The sequence below is a fragment of the Aythya fuligula genome, chromosome 1, assembly GCF_009819795.1.
Source record: "Aythya fuligula isolate bAytFul2 chromosome 1, bAytFul2.pri, whole genome shotgun sequence".
Taxonomy (NCBI): Eukaryota; Metazoa; Chordata; class Aves; order Anseriformes; family Anatidae; genus Aythya; species Aythya fuligula.
The window spans coordinates 6,068,461-6,086,373 of NC_045559.1; the positions used below are offsets into that span (position 1 = coordinate 6,068,461).

Sequence of the window (17,913 nt, forward strand, 5' to 3'; positions counted from 1 at the left end):
GAGTGTGCTTTATATTCTAAGTGGAACCAGATTATGAACTAATATTTGGAAAACACTTTTTTGTGATTTTTTTTTGTTGTTTGTTTGTATATCCATAAGAGGTGTCCATTTTGCTTGTGTGCAGAAGGAATGCAGCCAGTACAATGGTTTTCCTGGCTCTCAAGCTGCTCAAATAAAAGATCAGGCCAGGGAATGTATTCCCTTATGGTGCAGTTTCTGGACTGAAGCATGGGCTGGCCCACAAATTGCTTGTACTCCACAGGCTGCAGAAGTGTAGATTCTCTGGCAGCTTGTTGTTTTTCCTGCTCAAGGCCAACCCTAGAGAAAAAGAGGTGAAAGAGAGTTAATAAATTGCATAGGTCATTACTTGCTGGCTTTGAGGAATCTTTTCACTCTAGAAATCATTCATCATTTCTTGTGAAGTATTGACAAGTAACCAAAAGCTAAAGGGAGGTTGAGAAAGTCAAGTTTTTAGTTTGCAATCAAGATGAGAGGCTTTGGGGATCTGGATTTTCTTTTTATCTGACCCACTCATTTCAGGGCAGAGAGGGCTAGCACTACAATATTCTGACATATACTTGGGTGTCTAATATGTTAGCTCAAATGCAACTTTTAAAATCATTCATTCCAACGTGGTCTGAGGAGATGCCTATGTTTAGGAGATTGATGGTCTTGACTGGTGTTTGGCTTTTTGATTTCAGGATTTCCATGTGCATCTACTCAGTTGCATAATTTTGGTGGAAAACTACTTCTCTTTTGGTAGCTCATCATAGTTTAAATAATTTATTTTGGCTTAATTTGTACTCTTTTTTCCATTTTGACAAATTACGATTATAGTGTACAGCTTCATCATTGTCTCATAAATGATATAACAACTGCTTGTGAATGCCCATAAGTTTTTATTGTTGTGTGTGTATGTTAATAACAATATTGTGGAATGGCACAGAGATATTTTTAACAGAATAATGTTTGCATTTTCACTAGTAAAACATAATACCACAGTACAGTTGCTGTATAATAAATCCACATAGTCTTTAAGTGATCTGTATCAAATTAAAAATACAAGTGCAGAGCTTCTGAACAGAAGTTGTATGTTACATCTGTGGATATGGATAGATAGTTTGGGTCTGAAACCTTAGCAATGGAATGGAGAGAACTTTCTTATTGCTACCTTTTGTGGATTGAGGAGCCAGGCCTTACGAATAACACCACCTCTAAGGGAATAAGTGATGTTACAAAGAAAGATTGGAATCAAGTCCTATTGAAAAAGTATGGGTGATGACTCTTAACTTGATATTTCAAACTTCTCCAAGGAGATGTAATATATTTGCTATAGCATTTTCTCCAGGTCCAGCAAATTTTCTTCTTGGTGCTGATGTCCAGAGCAATAGAGGAGCACTATGGTAAGTTTGGACCTCTGGGGTCATCTGCTCCAACCCCTCACCTGAAGCAGGTCCAATTAGATCAGGTTGCTCCGGGGCTTGTCATGCCCTTGCACACGAAACTCTAAGAGTGAAACACCAGCATAATTGTTTTAAGTCCTCCTTCTTAGTAAAATACTTCTGTCATATTTCACTTTTTCATTTCAGTTTGAGAGGGTATTAATATGTGTCTGAATGGGATTAAACTCGTAAAAGCCTTGCAGTGACGAGTGTTTTAGGAAATAATCATTGTTTTCTTCGGCTAGAAGGTTTGACTCATGTGAAATGCTCCTAGTATTTTTTGAAAGCTCAGTCAAAAGCTTAGAGCTAAAATCAGGGAGCGATGTAAGTTTTACTAAAAATTTATCAAGCGTTGATTCCAGTCATTTTTTAGAACACCAAAGCCTCAGTGAGGTACCTTACCAGAAGCCAAATAACCAGTTCAGGCACTTGATGTGTTTAAATTTGCTGCTTATTTTGCTGCGGGATGGAAGGCATCTGGGATGAATGGAAAGCCTTGAGTCAGAGCCAATCCTGGCTCAGGAGATGGGTGCAATGGCAGGGCAGGAGCAAGACATGTCCGTCCCTGCAGGCTCTGCATGGGGACCAGCCACAGCTTCTGTGCCTTTCACCTTCCCTCTCCTAGATAGCAAGGGCTGTGATAATGCAAACCGAAAAGCAAAGGCATGGGTGATTGCACCCTGCCTGCCACCCACAGACCTTTTTGCCTCTCTGGCCAGTTGCAGGTAGAACAGAGTTCAGTATCAGCGTGTTTTGTTGTGTGTTTTTTTTTGTTGTTGTTGTTCTCTCCTAGGAAATCTCAGCAGTCAGTGAAACAATCTTAGCACTTTTAACACTAATGAAAGCTGAAGGCAGTAAACAAAATCATGGACTAAATCATCCAGTGCTGATATGTCTTTTGGACAGCAAAGAGCCTTTCGCTCGAAGATGTGAAATAACATTTCCGTCATGTTTTTGCTAGTCTCCTAATTAGAAGTGATTTAGGATAGCAGTGAAGGTGCCTCTAATGGGCACCTTGTGAGTGTTAATAAAAGGAAGAATACATTAAATGTAGTGATTTGTGATTGGGCTGATGGGGTTAATATTTTCTTAGAATATAGCTGGCCGTTTTTCTCCCAAGTAACAGTGTAATGTAATTATAAGTACCTTAGTAGATGGACTCAATTGCTCGTATCATGAAAATTAATTTCAGGATCATGCTGAGGCTTTCTTTTCTTTATTTTCTACACTGTGTGGGGGGAAGTAGACACATACAAATGAAATGAAATTATATTTGAACAGACCTACTCAGAGAGGACTGTCTGATTCCTATGGATTACTTAAATTGAAATCTCGGGGAAAGGACCGCATTTCTTGCTGCATTCCTGCACAGCTTCTGTACCTGCACCACTCACAATCTTCTCACATGCTATTTTAAAGCACTTGAAAGAGAAAAACAGGTATCTCAAATTTATAGGAGGGAACAGTAAAATAGCTGATTTTGCCCAAACTGCTTCCCAAAAGTTAACCAAGATACAATTAGAGTTTTTCCAGGAAGTTTTGTGAAGCTTTCTAATTAAGCCACCTCTTCAACACAGGTTAGTGTGCTGCTTGCTGTAGTATTTGTAAACAATGAAATAAGTATTTAAGAGCTGTTATGTTTCCCATTTTTTAATGTGTGTCAACATACAAAAGCTCAAAAGTCTCAGTATATTCATTCTTTTTTTATTTTATTTTATTTTTGTGATAAATGAAAATCTATTATACAAAACTGTTGCAAAGGTTTTCAAAGAATAAAAGACAAAAATCTGACATGAAAAATCTATGTTTAGTGATATTTTGAACTCTTGCCAGTAAATTTAGCCTTGAAGATCTTAATGGAATTAAATCAAACAGGACACTCAGAAATTGCTCTGAACACATACACAAATTTAGAGAGAGATCAGCAACATGAAAGTGTTGGACTGCTGCTGTGTGGTTTGAAACCTTAATTACCAATACTCATTAGCAGATATACATCTGACCTGTGCTGATTTAAACCACCTAAAGTAAGTCCTAAACCCAGGAAGGAAGAGGAATGTGTAACAGAATGAAGTAGCAAGCCCTGGTCTCTTTCAAAGCAATTTGTGCATGCAGACATGCCCAGAACCTAGGTTTGTAGGTGTGAAATTGGGTCCCAATGATGTAACTCCATATTCAACTTGCAATTTGAATTTGGCAAAATTTTACTGCAGGATTTGTACCAGTTGTTGACCTTACAATTCAGGGAATCAGTTGTTGTATGTGGCTGTGCTTCCAAGCCTGCTTAGTATTAATATTCCTTCTTGCTCATAGCACAGGCTAGAAGGAGTTAAAGCAAGAAGAATAAAGGCTGGAAAATCCTTCCTGGGGAATCCTGTGCTTGGGGAAGGGGGAGAAACACAAATGTACTTGCAAGCCCAAGCAGAACTATGCTGTTCATCATTCTTTTTCCCTCCGATTTCTGGAGAGGTACTTAATGGTGTTTGAATATGACCGCATACTCCCATTAATGTAACAATTTTCATTCGTACAGTGCAATGCCAGAAAGATAATCTCTGTGTTAAGTACTTTTCCTTTCTAACCCCTGGAGAGTCAGAACTCTAAAAGCAAATATTGTATTTACCATAGACTGCAAAAGGGAAGAAATTAGGTTAAAATGCAAAGCAGTGAAGATAAAAGAGACTTCCTTTTGGATGTCTGCAATGGTGCTGTGAATACATGCACGATGTTGTGCTTTTTATATTATCTCTAATTTGAAATAAACAACATGATTACAGATTAGATCAATCATGGCTTCAGCATTTCTGGCCAAAGCAAGAAAAGACTTGATGTGCCAGCTAACCACGTAATTGAAGCAGAGATTGTTTCACTGCTGGTGATTTGTTTAAGGATTTTAATTTACAGTAATGGGTATTCTTCGCTGCATTGTAACCTGGCTCCCCGTGTCTGCCTTTGGAAAACAGTCGCTGCTTGCATATACCACTGAAATGATGATGCAAAGCACACTAAACACCAAAATGGAGCAGCTGAATGCTGCTGCGTGACATCTCTTTTCCAGAATGTAGCAGAGGGAGAAAATTGATGCCTATCTGCGCGGTGTTTGATTTGCACAGGAGCTCTGCTGGGAGCTTAGCCACTGTTGGGGATGGGAGGAAATGGCAGCAGAGTGTCTTTCAGAAATCATCCAGTGAGCAGATAACCAGTGCACCCCACAGGACAGCTCTGCCTTGGCTACTGGAAGGGCTAAGGATGAGTTTTTCCTGCACTTGACTTGTGTGTTCTTTATGAAGTTAAGCACATGAGGAACAAGCGGTAGCTGGAAAATATCACAGGTGCTTGAAAGCACTTTGACAAAAACAGTAAAGAGAAAAAGAAGTCAGCGGTGTACAACACATTTATTTTTGTGGACTGGAAGAGAACTGTTGGGAATCTGAACTGTTGGAAAATGATAGAAGATGAAGCTAAGAGTCTTGTGTTCAAACACTTTGAAGTTGCCATTGCTTACTCTGTTTTTCAGAATACTGTCCAGGAAAAAAGCAGTAATGAGGGCCAGTTACCTTGGCAGCTTTCCTTGTTTGTATATGTTTTATATATTTTTGATGGAATAATTAGTTTAGTCAAGAGCAAATAAACTAAGCATAAAGAAAATGTGTGTTAAGGACAAAGGAAAAGAGGAGTGGTCGAAAAAAGACTGAGTACAAAGGGAAGTAGAGGAATAGGGTATACAATGAAGGAGATTTGGTCTAAGTTGTAGAAAGTTATTTGAATGTCCAGAAAGCACGGCTTTGGTTGCCTGTTCCAGATGGACAAACGATGTCTTTTCCCTTGAATTCCACTTAGGGATCCCATCCGTGCTTTCCATGTACATGTAAGGAGCACTTGGGACTCTCTTCAGGATGCTTGGCAGCTTCAGCCATATGTCAGGGTCTTCTTTCTGGTAGGCAGCTCAGTCAATATCGAGAGTAAAAATCTGTTCTTCGGTGAAAGCTAAGGGTGTTGTTCCTTTAATCCGAAATTGGAGATTTTGGTCTGAGTTCAGGAATTCAGGCAATCAACAGGATTAAAGTTTTTTCACGAAGCTTTTCCTTAGACCACTACTGCTGGAAACTCATCCTTAGTTTGCTCATTTATAGCTCAGCAGTAACTGTATTTAGGGTTCATTTTGTTTGGATGCTGGTGACTCTAATCTTGTTGTAGTATCAGTGATACAATTCAGCTCTGACACTATGGGTTCACCATCCCACTGGCTGGATAATCCCATCGCAGGTATGATTTCTGTCATCTGGACAGGAGTTAGGAGAAAGCATGTTCTGGATGTGCTATGGAAAAAAAAAAACAAACAGGTGGGATGAGGTATAGATGCAGGTTGTGACCAAATCTTCAGCTTTGTCCATTCTGTAGCTGTAAATTAAATGTGAATCTATATAATGGAAACGTTTATCATAGCGTGTTCATTTACTTGCTGGAGAATCAGAGGTATTGGCTATTGAAATCAATGCCAGTGTTGTGCCATACTCGGCAGTGTAACAAATGACACATAAAACTGAAATCTTCAGGGAAGTCCAAGTAGCTGCAATGTCATGTCCTCATCTTTAAATTTTAAATGAGACACTTGGAATGACTTCTTTTACAAATGCCCAGGCCAAGGATTTTCTTAGAAAGTATTGTGGAACAATCTTCTGTTTCTCAGAAGTTTGCACTGAACAGGAATACTAGTTGGCTACTCTGCAGGAAGTAGGGCAGATGGATAAAATCTTCATTTACTTTTTGTTGAGCCTCAGCAATTGAACCTTAAGGTTTGTTAATTGCATTCGTTACCTGGCTAGTGAGAGGGACTGTATTAAGCCCCAAATACCTTAACATCTGGGGCTCATTTGCTCCGAAATGAACACCATCTCCCTTAATTCCCTATTTGTCTCTCCCTGCTCTTACAATATTTGCCTTGTACTGATTCCCCTTGCTAATTGCAACCCATCCAGCACTGTATGCAAAAAAAAGCCATTTTACTTGCATGATTTAATGCTTTTAAGTCATCGTGGCTTTGCTGACTCATTGGTCAACCTTGAAAAATCAGAACAGTGCAAACACTGCAATGCCATCAGAGGGCTAGCAGGTTGCGCAGGGGACTCTGTTACTGATTAGTGTCATTTTTTTTCCGAGTTGAAAGAGCTATTGTGTTTAAGGCCATGAGATTTAGAATTAGGAGTAATTAAAAACCAAGGCTGCTGCCTTTATATTTTTTTAAATATGAAGGGCCCCAGGAGTCTCTGTAGTCATTAGAAAATCCTATTCTCGTGCTAAGCTTGTCCTTATAAGCAGTTGTTGGCTTTCCTGAATGTAAAGCAGGATCTTGTTCAGAGTGGATGCTGAGGCGGCGGTGGGGGGAGGATATCAGAAAGGCAGAAGAGAAGAAAAGTGTGTGTGTTTGGGGTGGGGAGATATTTAGTGGTTGCGTGGGGGCTTTGTAATGTGTCCTTAGCAACTGGCTTTCTACTCTAATGGGAAAAAGAGATGGTGGGAAAGCATTCAAGGAAAGTGGGTCACATTTGATCCATGACCTAAAAGGAAAAGTGGGGGGAGGGAATAATCAGCTCAAATCATTAATGAGGTGAAAACGTATCCCTATAAGGCTCATTCATCAAACTGGGCAAAACTGCTCTTCTGGTGTCATGGTTATGTGCTAGAAAACGCAGCTCCTGCTCTCTCAAACACTACAATTGCTCCATGGCTTTTGTTTTTTAAAGGGAAAAAAAAAAAAAAAAAACTTGTTTGTTTTAAACACGCTCAAGCAACACAATGATTAGACATGACAGTTTGGCTGTGGGGCCTTCCTTTCAGTTCAGGAAAATATAGAACATAGCTGAGCTGTCCTTTCCTGGTAGAAATGAGGTCATTTGTAAAGCTTTGTGTACATTTCTGCAGCACTCGTAGAATGAGCTAGTAAAGCGGATCTCCTAAAGTCAAAATCTTACTTGCACCAATATTCCTGTCTTTAAGAAACACAGACCCATTGACCGTGTAAGATTAGGAATCACAAGCTGTGATTTAGACTTAATGACTCCTCAAGGATGCATAGTTTTGATGTAGCTGTCAGTGGCACGTCCACTGCTGTCGTAAGTGTGCTGCCTTTGCTGACTCTGAGCTTCTTACAGCTCCATGTGGATAAGGGAAAGCTTGTAATCACTTTCCTTTTCCACATGGGCTGTGTATCTGTTCTGAAATATGCAAAAGTATGCTGTCAAGGTTGATTTTTCTGTTTATTAAACATAGAAATGCATTGTATACATTATATTTGTTAATCCCTGTTGTTTGTAAAAATCCCTCGGGCAATTAGAATTTATTAAATAATTTATTTTATGTAAAAGCTAATAGCAATTTTCATATCCAAACTATTCTTCTTACACCAATCAAATGTTGTATAGCTGCTAATATTTCAAGGTAGTTTTAATTAGCATCTCAGCCTAATGCAACTCTGCTCCAGAATGCATCTTCGAAATAAATAGAATCTTTGAATATCTGATTTGGAAGGGACGCACAAGGATCATCGAGTCCAACTCCTGGGTCCCCAAAGGACCATCTAAATAAATAAATAAATAAAAATCAGGCCATGCGTCTGAGAGCATTGTCCAAATGCTTCTTGAACTCCGGCAGGCTTGGTGCCATGACCACTTCCCTGGGGAAGTGGAACAGCAAAGGGCAACAGAAGATGTACTGGATAAGTGACTGACAAATGTGGAGTGATGTCAGATGTGAATTGGCACGTCAGATTTGCATTCCATCCATCTTGAAACTTCATGGAACATATACCCATTGTGACAGAAAACTCTCGATGGTAACCCCCAGATTGTCTGACAATTTTTAATAAAACATAAACTACTTCAGTCAACTGTATTGGCATTCAGTCCAGTCACAGAGAGAAGGAAACACAGAAAAGTAAAGAAGCATTCAAGATGTTCGGCTACTTAATGAAGATACTTGGTAGGAAACAACAGATTAAATATTCCTGGCTTGGTAGGATAAGTAAATGTAGACGTGCTGTGTCTCCTTCTCCTCTTTTTTTTTTCTTAACCACCTATTAAAGTCCTCTGGGAGTGCATCATGTTTCCTAACATATGAAAATAGTGGGAAAACATCTGGGCTTACTAATAAAATTAGGTCTGCTACTTAAAAAGCAGCCAGCATTGTTTGGGGCCTCAGAGATGCTCATGCAACGCAAATAATAATAGTAGGCTTTGAAAAGTACTTCACTTCTGCTGTGTTGCATAATTTTCAAATACTGCTTTTAAGAGACGAATCAGAATTGCATGAAGTTAAAAAAAAAAGGCATATCATGAAAGGTTTCGGGTTTGTTTTTTTGTCTTTAATAATATAACAGTTCAACATTCATGTAGTGCTTTCTTCTGACTGTTTCAGGGTACTTCACTGGGATGGGAACATAATGCTCCCCTTCTAAGGTGAAGGAAATAAGCACAGCAAAGGGATGAGACTTACAAGAGTGTGGCTGAGAAACCAGTTTCTTTGTTGCATTGTCTTCTGCATTTTCCTATTAGCAACACATCCCAGTTTGGTTCTCTGTAGGCGTTTGTCTTCTCTGAAGGATGGTTATAGCATGAGAAGGGATGTGCCTTATAGTAAGCAGTCAGTAATACCCTTCTTGATGAATCTGAAGTTGCTCTGTGGACACTAAACTCCACGTTTGGTGTCCACAGCTGACAGCCCCCATGGGCACAAGGCACAGACATTCCTGCCCTCTTTACACCAAAGCAAGAAAACCCAATCTTCTTTTTTTTTCCTCTATTTTTCTCACTTAGAAACCCAGAAGGTTCAGACCTCAGATCATTAAAACAAATGGGCCTATATTAAAATGCCGTCTCTGCCCCTTGGATTCCCCTGTGTTTCCCCTATCAAGCGAATGACACCTGTGAGCTTCAGGTCTGTGTTCTCCCATCAGCAGTGTCCAGGTGCCTCCGCATGCCCCAGGGCAGGTTTCTTCCTTTTTCCATCTGCTGAGTGAAGGTGACGATGTCCGTACAGAGAGGGGTTGTATGGGAAAACAGTTGGAAAAGGACTGGAGATCTTGGGGAACCACATGGTGTTAGTAATCCTCTGGCTTTCCAAAGACTTGTCATCACAAATAAGAGTTTTCCACTTTCAGGGGAGGAGGGAAAAAGAAAAAAGAAGGAAAGAAATTAACCCGGTGGTGTGATGACAGAGATTTCTATAAATCACACCACGTTTCCCACTGGTGCTAACTGCCAGCCAGACCTGAGATGGCCAAGTTTCTGCAGGTCGAGTACATTACAGGGAGCTTAAAAATACATCTACAAGCCTTACCTTTGCTGGTGCACAGGGCTTTTGAAGTTAAGAAGCTTTGTACATCACAGGATAGCCAACAGGATGGGAATGTTATTCCCATTTTTCCCATCTCCTCCTTTCCTGTTTCTTCTGGAAGGGTGCCAGCCAGCCCCCAAAACCTGGATTCATTTTTCATTTGTGAGTAAAACCTCCATGGGAAGAAATAACCTACTAGAACAAGCTTCTGTCCAAAACATCCAATTAAGGAGTTATCTCATCCTTTCAAATTTCTCCTGCAGCAAGTATTTGCTATGACCTTAAAAAACACAGTTTTCAACAACATTTCACGATGTGTTTGCCTGTCGGTTTGGCAAGAGGCTTCAGAGAGCTCGGATGGTTTTCCACTGTTCAGCTTGTTCGGAGATGAAGGTCTGCCTTTGAAGTCAGCAGTGTCCCCATAAATGACTCCCACATGATTTCGGAAGTGTGTGTGTTAGGGTGTGGTGATGCTGGGATTTTTCATGGTATGTTTATTAGGAAAATTTAAACCAGTTTTTCTGAGGTTTTTAATTTCTTTGAATGATGTTCTTAAAAGGGGAGTTGCTCCTTTCCTAATTATATGTCATTGTTTATTTTCTTGTAAGTCTTAAAAAAATATTGCAACCATGTAATGCAGGGGAGCAAAATAAATTATTTGTAATATTTGGGTAAATAAAAGAAACTAAATAATATTTTGTACTTTAACTAAGATTTACCTTAGAGCTCACATTCTCTGTTGACTAATTGTGCATCAGTGCATTTACATAACCACTCTCTCTGTAGATGTTGAAGTACAAATGTTGGCAACCCAAAATACAAAGGAAAAAGAATCCTGTTTTGAAGAATGTAGCGTACATATTGCAGTGGGATGTAGAAATTTCAACAGGGGCAAAATGGAGACAGCGTGGCCCATTTTGCCATGTGTACAAGGCAATGCTTTCCACCCAGCACACACGTTGTGTTTTTTTTTTTTTTCATTAAAAATTGCTTCGTATTCTGGGTTCGAAGCCAGTTTCTCTTCTGTAATCCACATATCACCATTGCATGTGTTGGTAGTGGTACATCTGGTGCAACCTGGTTTTAACACCATTCAACACTAGCAGTAGTATATAAGATTTTCCCGGCTGCAGTTGAAGAGTTGTCACTCTTCCATCAAGTTGGAAGGGCACTCTTCCATCAAGTTGGCATGAGTACTCATGGTGTAACACAGAATCAACAACCAGTCATAGGAGAGGCTTTTTTTTTTTTTTTTTTTTCCTCCAAAAAAAGCACTAGAGAGAGTTATAAGTATGTTGGAAATCATTGGGGAAAATGACTTTCTAACTATTGACATTTCAGTAGAAATCTAATGAGGTACTTAGGTTTTTCTAGTATGTAGTATAGAGGAGTGATTATAAAAGATTCAGAAACGGGGAAGTTTGGGGTTTTTTAAACTTCCCTGCAATATGACTTCAAAGAAATATGTATCCCTGTTGACTTCGTGGTTGTCCAGCAATCTGATCAGAGCTGAGCTCTGCTCTACAGAAAGGCTGGGTAATTTTCCTACTTCCTTTTCTGCACGCCATACGTAACCAAAGATTATCATACGCCACTCTGAAGAATGGGGAAGCATTTCCCAGACAGCACTCCTGGTGTCCTTTACTAAACAGGCAGAATTTAGAAGAGGTGGGAGGAACAGGAGTTCAGTGGAGAGGAAAGGAAAAAGTGCAAAGCCATCTCCCCCCCCGACCCCACACCACTGCTTTATTTTCCATGTAAATGGAAAAGTCATCCTGACTCCTGCACTGCATGTAGATGTTCAGTCGAGCTATATTTTCATAAGTTTATTCATCCCAGTAATATTTGAAAGCTTTCCCATAGTACACAAAGTTTGGCCTGCCCACATACTTTATTCTCAAGCCTTGGGAGGGGTAAGTATTTTCTTCTTTGTTTGCGTGTAGGTTTAAGATTTCACCCTTCTCTGCCACTAAACCAAGCTTGATTCTGATTTTCAATGTCATCGTTTTGTCTGTAACCTCTCTAACACTCAGCTAGTACCAGAACCCAGTATTCCAAGACTCTTCACTCTTACAACACAATTGGCTCCACCTTGAAGAGTTAAAAAGCCCAGGTAGTGGGATGAGAAGAGATGGGAACAACCTCTAGCACTTCTTGGCTCTCCAGCCAGCAGAAATACCACTTAGTGGATAGGCAGGGAATAGCCTATCTTAGCACATCTCATCCATCTGCAAAAATTGTCCTAGAGACCTCTGAGACAGGATTGCTGTACTTCTGCTCTGCTCCTCCTGACTTTGGTGAATGCCAAAATGAAACCTTAAGTACTGCAGTAGTCAGGATCCTTCCCCAGCTGGTTGTGGAAGTTCCCAACCTGCCCTAATCAAACCTTGATTCATTGAAGCGAAGCTCAATGCTCTGTGTTCCTCTGTGTGCTGTAGAAAACATCTTTATCACCTCTTTGACCTCCAGCTCAGCAAAACCTTTCCATGTGTAGAAAGCAAAAAGTTGGATACTGTCCTTCAAAGACAATTGACAGCTTCTCCATATGACTTCTCTGGGCTTGGTTGGTACAGAGGCAGGAGGCAAGCCCACCAAGTCACCCCAGCAGCATCCCATTAAGCCCAGTATGTAGCCAGATGTGGGGGGCTGACCACCCTACCCTGAGCATGCCCAGCACCCAAGAGCTGTGTTTGTGTAGACGCGGGTTGTGTTTCCACTGAGGTCTGCGTCTTTTCTAACAGCTCACTGCAGCTGTATTTGGGAATTGGAAGATTGTGTGCTCCAAAGTGCCTTGTGAAGCAAATCCTTCCAGCCTTGCATTGTAGGGAAACAAGTGTCACACCATGCAGAAGTGCCTCTGCGCATGTCAGCTGAGTGCTTTTTTCAGTGTGATGGCAGAGTGCAGAAATTTCAAAAGGAATCAGGCAATTAAATTTCGAACCGACATCTCTTCTGTTTGTTAGGAATTCGTCGTTTCACATAGATGCAATGTTTCATTGTGTGTTGCATGTTTTATATATATACAGTTTCATTTTAATTTTTTAATATTGTCTTTCCTGGTTGTTGGGATTTATTTTTTTCTTTTTCTGGACAGGTTATACATATGCTAATAGAAATATGCCTATTATTTGAAGCATAGTTCTGCTTGTCAATGAAGCTTCATTAACACCGTTATCACTGCCTGACATTTATCTTATAATTTTCCAGAGTTGACTGTTACATCTCCATGGAAACCCAAATTGCAATTGAAACAAGTGAGATAATAAAGGCATCCATAGAGGATTGACAGTATGCAAGCCCACAGTGTTTGCAGGCTACATTTGTTTATAGTTCCTTAGATAAATCTATTGCAGTGGAGGTTTTTATTACCTGTCTCCTGTCTTTCTATGCTGCTTATTGCAAGGTCTAGAGCAACATTCTTTTATTTTGCTTTTTAATTAGAGCAATAAATTGTATTGGGCTCATCAAGGAATGTTAGAGCATTGAAGATATAAATTCTGGTGTGGTTTTGGGGGGCGAAATATGGAGGTGTTTATAGATGATTTTGGCACTATATAGACTGATGCATTCTGAGATTGATTTGGGAGTTTGTTTGAAGCAGCAAAAACTTACGATTGCGGACTCTTGATTTGCTGACTCTTTCAGTATGCAAGAAAGATATTTTTTTTCTATACCTAAGGACTTGTGCTCTCTAAGTTCATGACTCTAAATCAATTTAGATGGTGCCTCAAAGCATAGAGTCATGAAACTGGAGTGGGTCCAGAGTGAATTAATCTGAAATTAATTTGATTTTGAAAGGCTCCATCTGGCTGTGTTTGGAAAAGGCATTTAGACAGATATATAAACAAATGATCATCTGTATTCTATATGCCAGATGTGGTGTCAAAAAAAAATGAAGAAACGGTTTAAAAAAAATCAGCTGAGGGGGATTTTGCTATAATGATGCTCAACTTGTTAAAATTACAATTGCATCATACTTTGGACAATAATCTTTTCATATATTCTGATTTGTAGAAGGGGGGACTAAGAACAAGCCTGATAGGATATTTTGTTTTAAGTAAGAAAATTGAATGTCACAGCTTGCTTTAATTGTCTGTTTCAGATCTCCCATATATAAGCCCAGCTAACTGAAATTGGCAGGACCCTTAACAAGAGCAGTGCTGTGATCTTCCATTCCCTTTTTAAGGGAGCTATTTAGGTAAAGCAGCCTTGTCAGCCGTGAGCTGTTGGCCTCCCTCTCTTTTGACTTATGCTTTTGGGCCCTATGGAACCAGCTCTGTGCTCTGTGAAGCTCAGCAGCGAGTGGGTACAAGTGCTTACACACGTGGGTGCCAGGCTGAAAATATGTCATGCTGTAAAGTACTTCCTGCAATAATCATTCGGTTTTAGTGCACTGAAACCACTGCTGTGTTTCCAAACAAATGCTTGGAGGATTCCTTCCCATTTTCTCCATCCCTCCCCAGCTCCAGGACACAGGTTGCCATGAAATAGGCAAGACCTTGCAAACCTCGGAAGAACTTGCAGGTAACTGCCAGCCTGCACATAAAGCCTGCTGAAATTGTCATTAATTACTACATAAAAATATATATTTTTAAGCCTTCATTATTGCTTTTGATGTTTCTGGGGGCAGAAGAAGGAGGAAGTTGAGTAGCAACTTAGTACATTTTGATTAGTAGGTGTGGAGAGAGAGACTGATGTTGTTGACAAGAAAACAGATGGTCTTACGTGTCCTGAATTTTAAAAGCCTGGTACTATTCTAATGTGGTTGTTGGCATGTCACAAATATATAAGCATTTGTTTGTAATCAAATCTTCAAATCCTTTTTTTTTTTTTTTTTTTTTAAGTAGCATCAATAAATGTTTCTTGCCATACAGAAAGAAGTAGTCTTCACTGCAGATATGTGTAAAGCAAAGCATTGATAATCCACACCGTTAATATTGAGCAGTCAGCCACTTGAAACTCTACTTCATAGGAAAAATGGTGTCAATCAGTGCCCCAAAATCGTAATGTCATTGTGCAAGTGCATCAGTGCTCTCTGTGGCCCTGTCCGACTTACAGTAATGTGGAGAGGGCCCCTTTGCAATTTGAGTCCAATTTAAACATAAGATAGATTTTGCACAAAAGCTCAACCTCTGCTCCAAGGAGATTACAATGAGAAACATCAGTGTGGGGTACAGTAAAAGTGGAACAGAAAGTCACAATCGCTGCTCGTGAGCATCATAGTTGGGATGAGCAGCCAAGGTTCTCTTCTTGCCATAACAGAGATTAATGCAGAGATGGAAAAATGATAAATGAGAAGCCTTTGTTAATGCTAACCTATCCAGGCCAAAACCATATGTGCAGACATCCACCTGTTAGTTGGCCAACAGAAAACAGATACTAAAACATCACACTTTTGGTATTTATTGGTAATGTCCAAACTCATGTTATCTTTTTCCTGCTGCACAGAGTTAGAAATGCACCAACCTTACACCTGACAGCAACAGACCTAACCTTGTTTGCAGGTTTAATGTAGCAAATTCTGCTCAGGAAGCAAAACTGACTTCTTGGGTGGTTACCAAAGCTGCACTCTGTCTACCAGAATGGTGTTGCCTGGAGGACCTCATCCAGCCTTGAATTAATTAGCTCCCAAATCCTGCAGGAAAGCCTGGAAGAGAAAGGCTGGGCCTAATACATGGCCTCTCGGTGCAGATCTCCAAGCACTTTTAGTCATTCTTATCATGTGTCCGTAGAAATGAGTGATCCTCAACCCTCCACCTGAACAAGACAGGGGTCAAAGCCAAGATAGTAAGGGTTAGGATGGGTTTGGCTTTCTTCAGCTGTTAAAGGGCAGCCGTCCTTTACCAAACACTGAGCTTCTACTAGTTTGAGTTTAGTAAAATCAACAGGCTAGTGTAGGCAAATACTTAAATATGCTGAAAGTAGACCATTATAAGTTTTATCAGCATAAACAGAAAGATACCACCCAGTCCTGACCTGTACAGATGGCGCGTTTAATTGTTTGCTGCCACTATTGGATGAACTAGTAATGATATTTTAATTGGTTTCCAAAATAGAGGACTTGAAAAAACAGCTCTTTCTCTCTCTGTTTATCTTCCCTTCTGCACTCATTCTTTCCCTTGTTTCTCTCTATATATGTGCATATAATCTAAATTTAAAATATATATTTTGTGTAAGCTTTGTCCATGTAGAGCACATGCATATCACTAAGCACTACTGCGTGTTCCAAAAAATAATTTTCCGATAAAAGAGGTCCATACACTAGCAGTAAGAGTTGAGACAGCTTGAAGTCACTACACTGAATATATATTTTTAAGATATTTGTGATTATGAGGTGTTTTTTTGTGTGTTTTTTTTTTTTTTGTTTGTTTGTTTGTTTTTCTGAAGGTGTGATATAGCAAATGTTCAAAGCTTTTGCAGAGTTACTGCTTCTTGACTCTATGGTTCTAGGAAGCAGTACTGTTGGTTTTAAACACATATGCAAAGGATGTTCACAATTCGGTTTGCAACCCCAGGCTCAAATCAAAGTGTTTTGGAATGGAGGTGGTGCAGCAACCAAGAGGCCGAGCACCAGAGCAGCCATTGGCCTCTAGAGGTAAATAGTTAGGAGTGAGCCTGGGGGAGGTTGTAGCCAGGTCAGGACAGACACGACCTCGTTAGCTTTGGTGAGCACAACTCAGGGCTAATTTTAGGAAGTCAACAAGCCTTAGCACAAAGGAGTGTCTGTGCTCTAATCTGCGCCACAAGTGCACAAGGTAATTGCATTTTAACATAGCTATTATTATGATTTCCATACGTATCCTTGATTCCTTCCTGTAATACTAATGAGGAATCTCTGAAGAATAATGTGTTGTATCTCAGGTGTATTCAGCTCTCTCCTGATGCTGTATGTGTGTGGTTTAGTACTTTTCCCATGTCACTTTTAGCATCATGAATTCTGACCCAGCTGTTTGAAAGATGCCTTCCTTCTGCTTCTCCTTCTCCCAGCCGGAATGTTTCCCATCAAGAAAAATTTCAATACAGGAAAAGGATTTTTTTTCCCTAGATTTTCACATCAGTCCTCCTCAGTGACAGGATGCTACTTCCTCACCCTACGGAAAATTTGCATTTAAGGCATGAAAGGGATTGCGTGTACTAAATTTGGAACTGATCAGGAAGCAAGCAGTCCCTTCAAGACCAATGTTTTATCATGGTTCGTATGAGGCAAAATACAGAGTGAGTTAGCAAACCTGAGCTACAGCTAAACACTGACTCCACCAGAAAAAAATGACTGTGAAATTCAGATTGCTTGTCAGGGCAGAAAAAAAAGATTCCATTGTCTTAAGCAACATTATGCTTTTACGGATAATTTCTGCAGACATGGAAGCAATGGGAGAAAAAACATCTTTGCATTTACCATTCAGTGCTTACATGAGCACTTGAGTATTATTAGCTATTGACAAGAATAAAATCTCCGCATTGGATGCCAGGTATTAAAAGCCATGAGAATTGTTCGTGTGGTTCATGTGGTCTGTGCGTGCAAGTGCTGTTGCTCTCTGCTGGATGGATGAAGAATTACTCGGCTCTTTGTTCAGGCTTTATGGGTCTTAAAGACGAAGAGAGAATGTTGTCTGAACTCAGAGCTTCGGTACCCCTCCTGAAATTGCAGTTGGCCTTTCAGGGTAGCAGAAACACAGCTGAGCAAGTCATGCAGCCACCAGAAGTTGTCACCCTGCCTCTGGGCGCAGGGAAACCTGGAGAATATTACTTTGTAGGCATTGCTGCATATGCGCTGCTTGTCCCGCTGTGTGCTGCGGCATTAATCGGGTGCAATGTCAGAGTCATTCAGCAGCTGCCGGTATGGATATCTGTAACTTAATAATTATTATTGTTATTCTTACTAGTGGTTTATAGTTGTGCCAAAACCTGTACAAGACACAGGAGCAGCTAACGATTTATGAAACTTCATCTTTCCTCTGAGCTGCTGTTGAGCTACTGCCCTGTGAAAACACTGATGGGCCAGAAAGCTTCTGGATATTACTTTTTTTCCCCCAAAATACAGAGACCTGGTCATTTACAGCTTAAAAATATAGAACAGCTTCTTCTTGTTTTGTCTCATTTTGTTTTGTCAGAGGTTCTGGCCCTCATTTTGCTGGCCGAA

At 40.1% G+C, this 17,913-nt stretch overlaps 1 protein-coding gene across 7 annotated transcripts in view; it reads left to right on the forward strand.

Moving 5' to 3' along the window:
* CELF2 (CUGBP Elav-like family member 2) overlaps positions 1-17,913 on the forward strand; it is a 366,000-nt gene that overhangs the window by 214,582 nt on the left and 133,505 nt on the right. The window contains exons 1-2 of one of the 7 annotated variants that reach the window (XM_032207712.1): positions 8,060-8,066; positions 16,949-16,954. The exons of the other annotated variants lie outside the window; for them this stretch is intronic. The gene's annotated coding sequence lies outside the window, so the exon portion shown is untranslated. Of the gene's footprint in view, positions 1-8,059; positions 8,067-16,948; positions 16,955-17,913 lie in introns of those variants that run through there. 7 annotated transcript variants of the gene reach the window in all.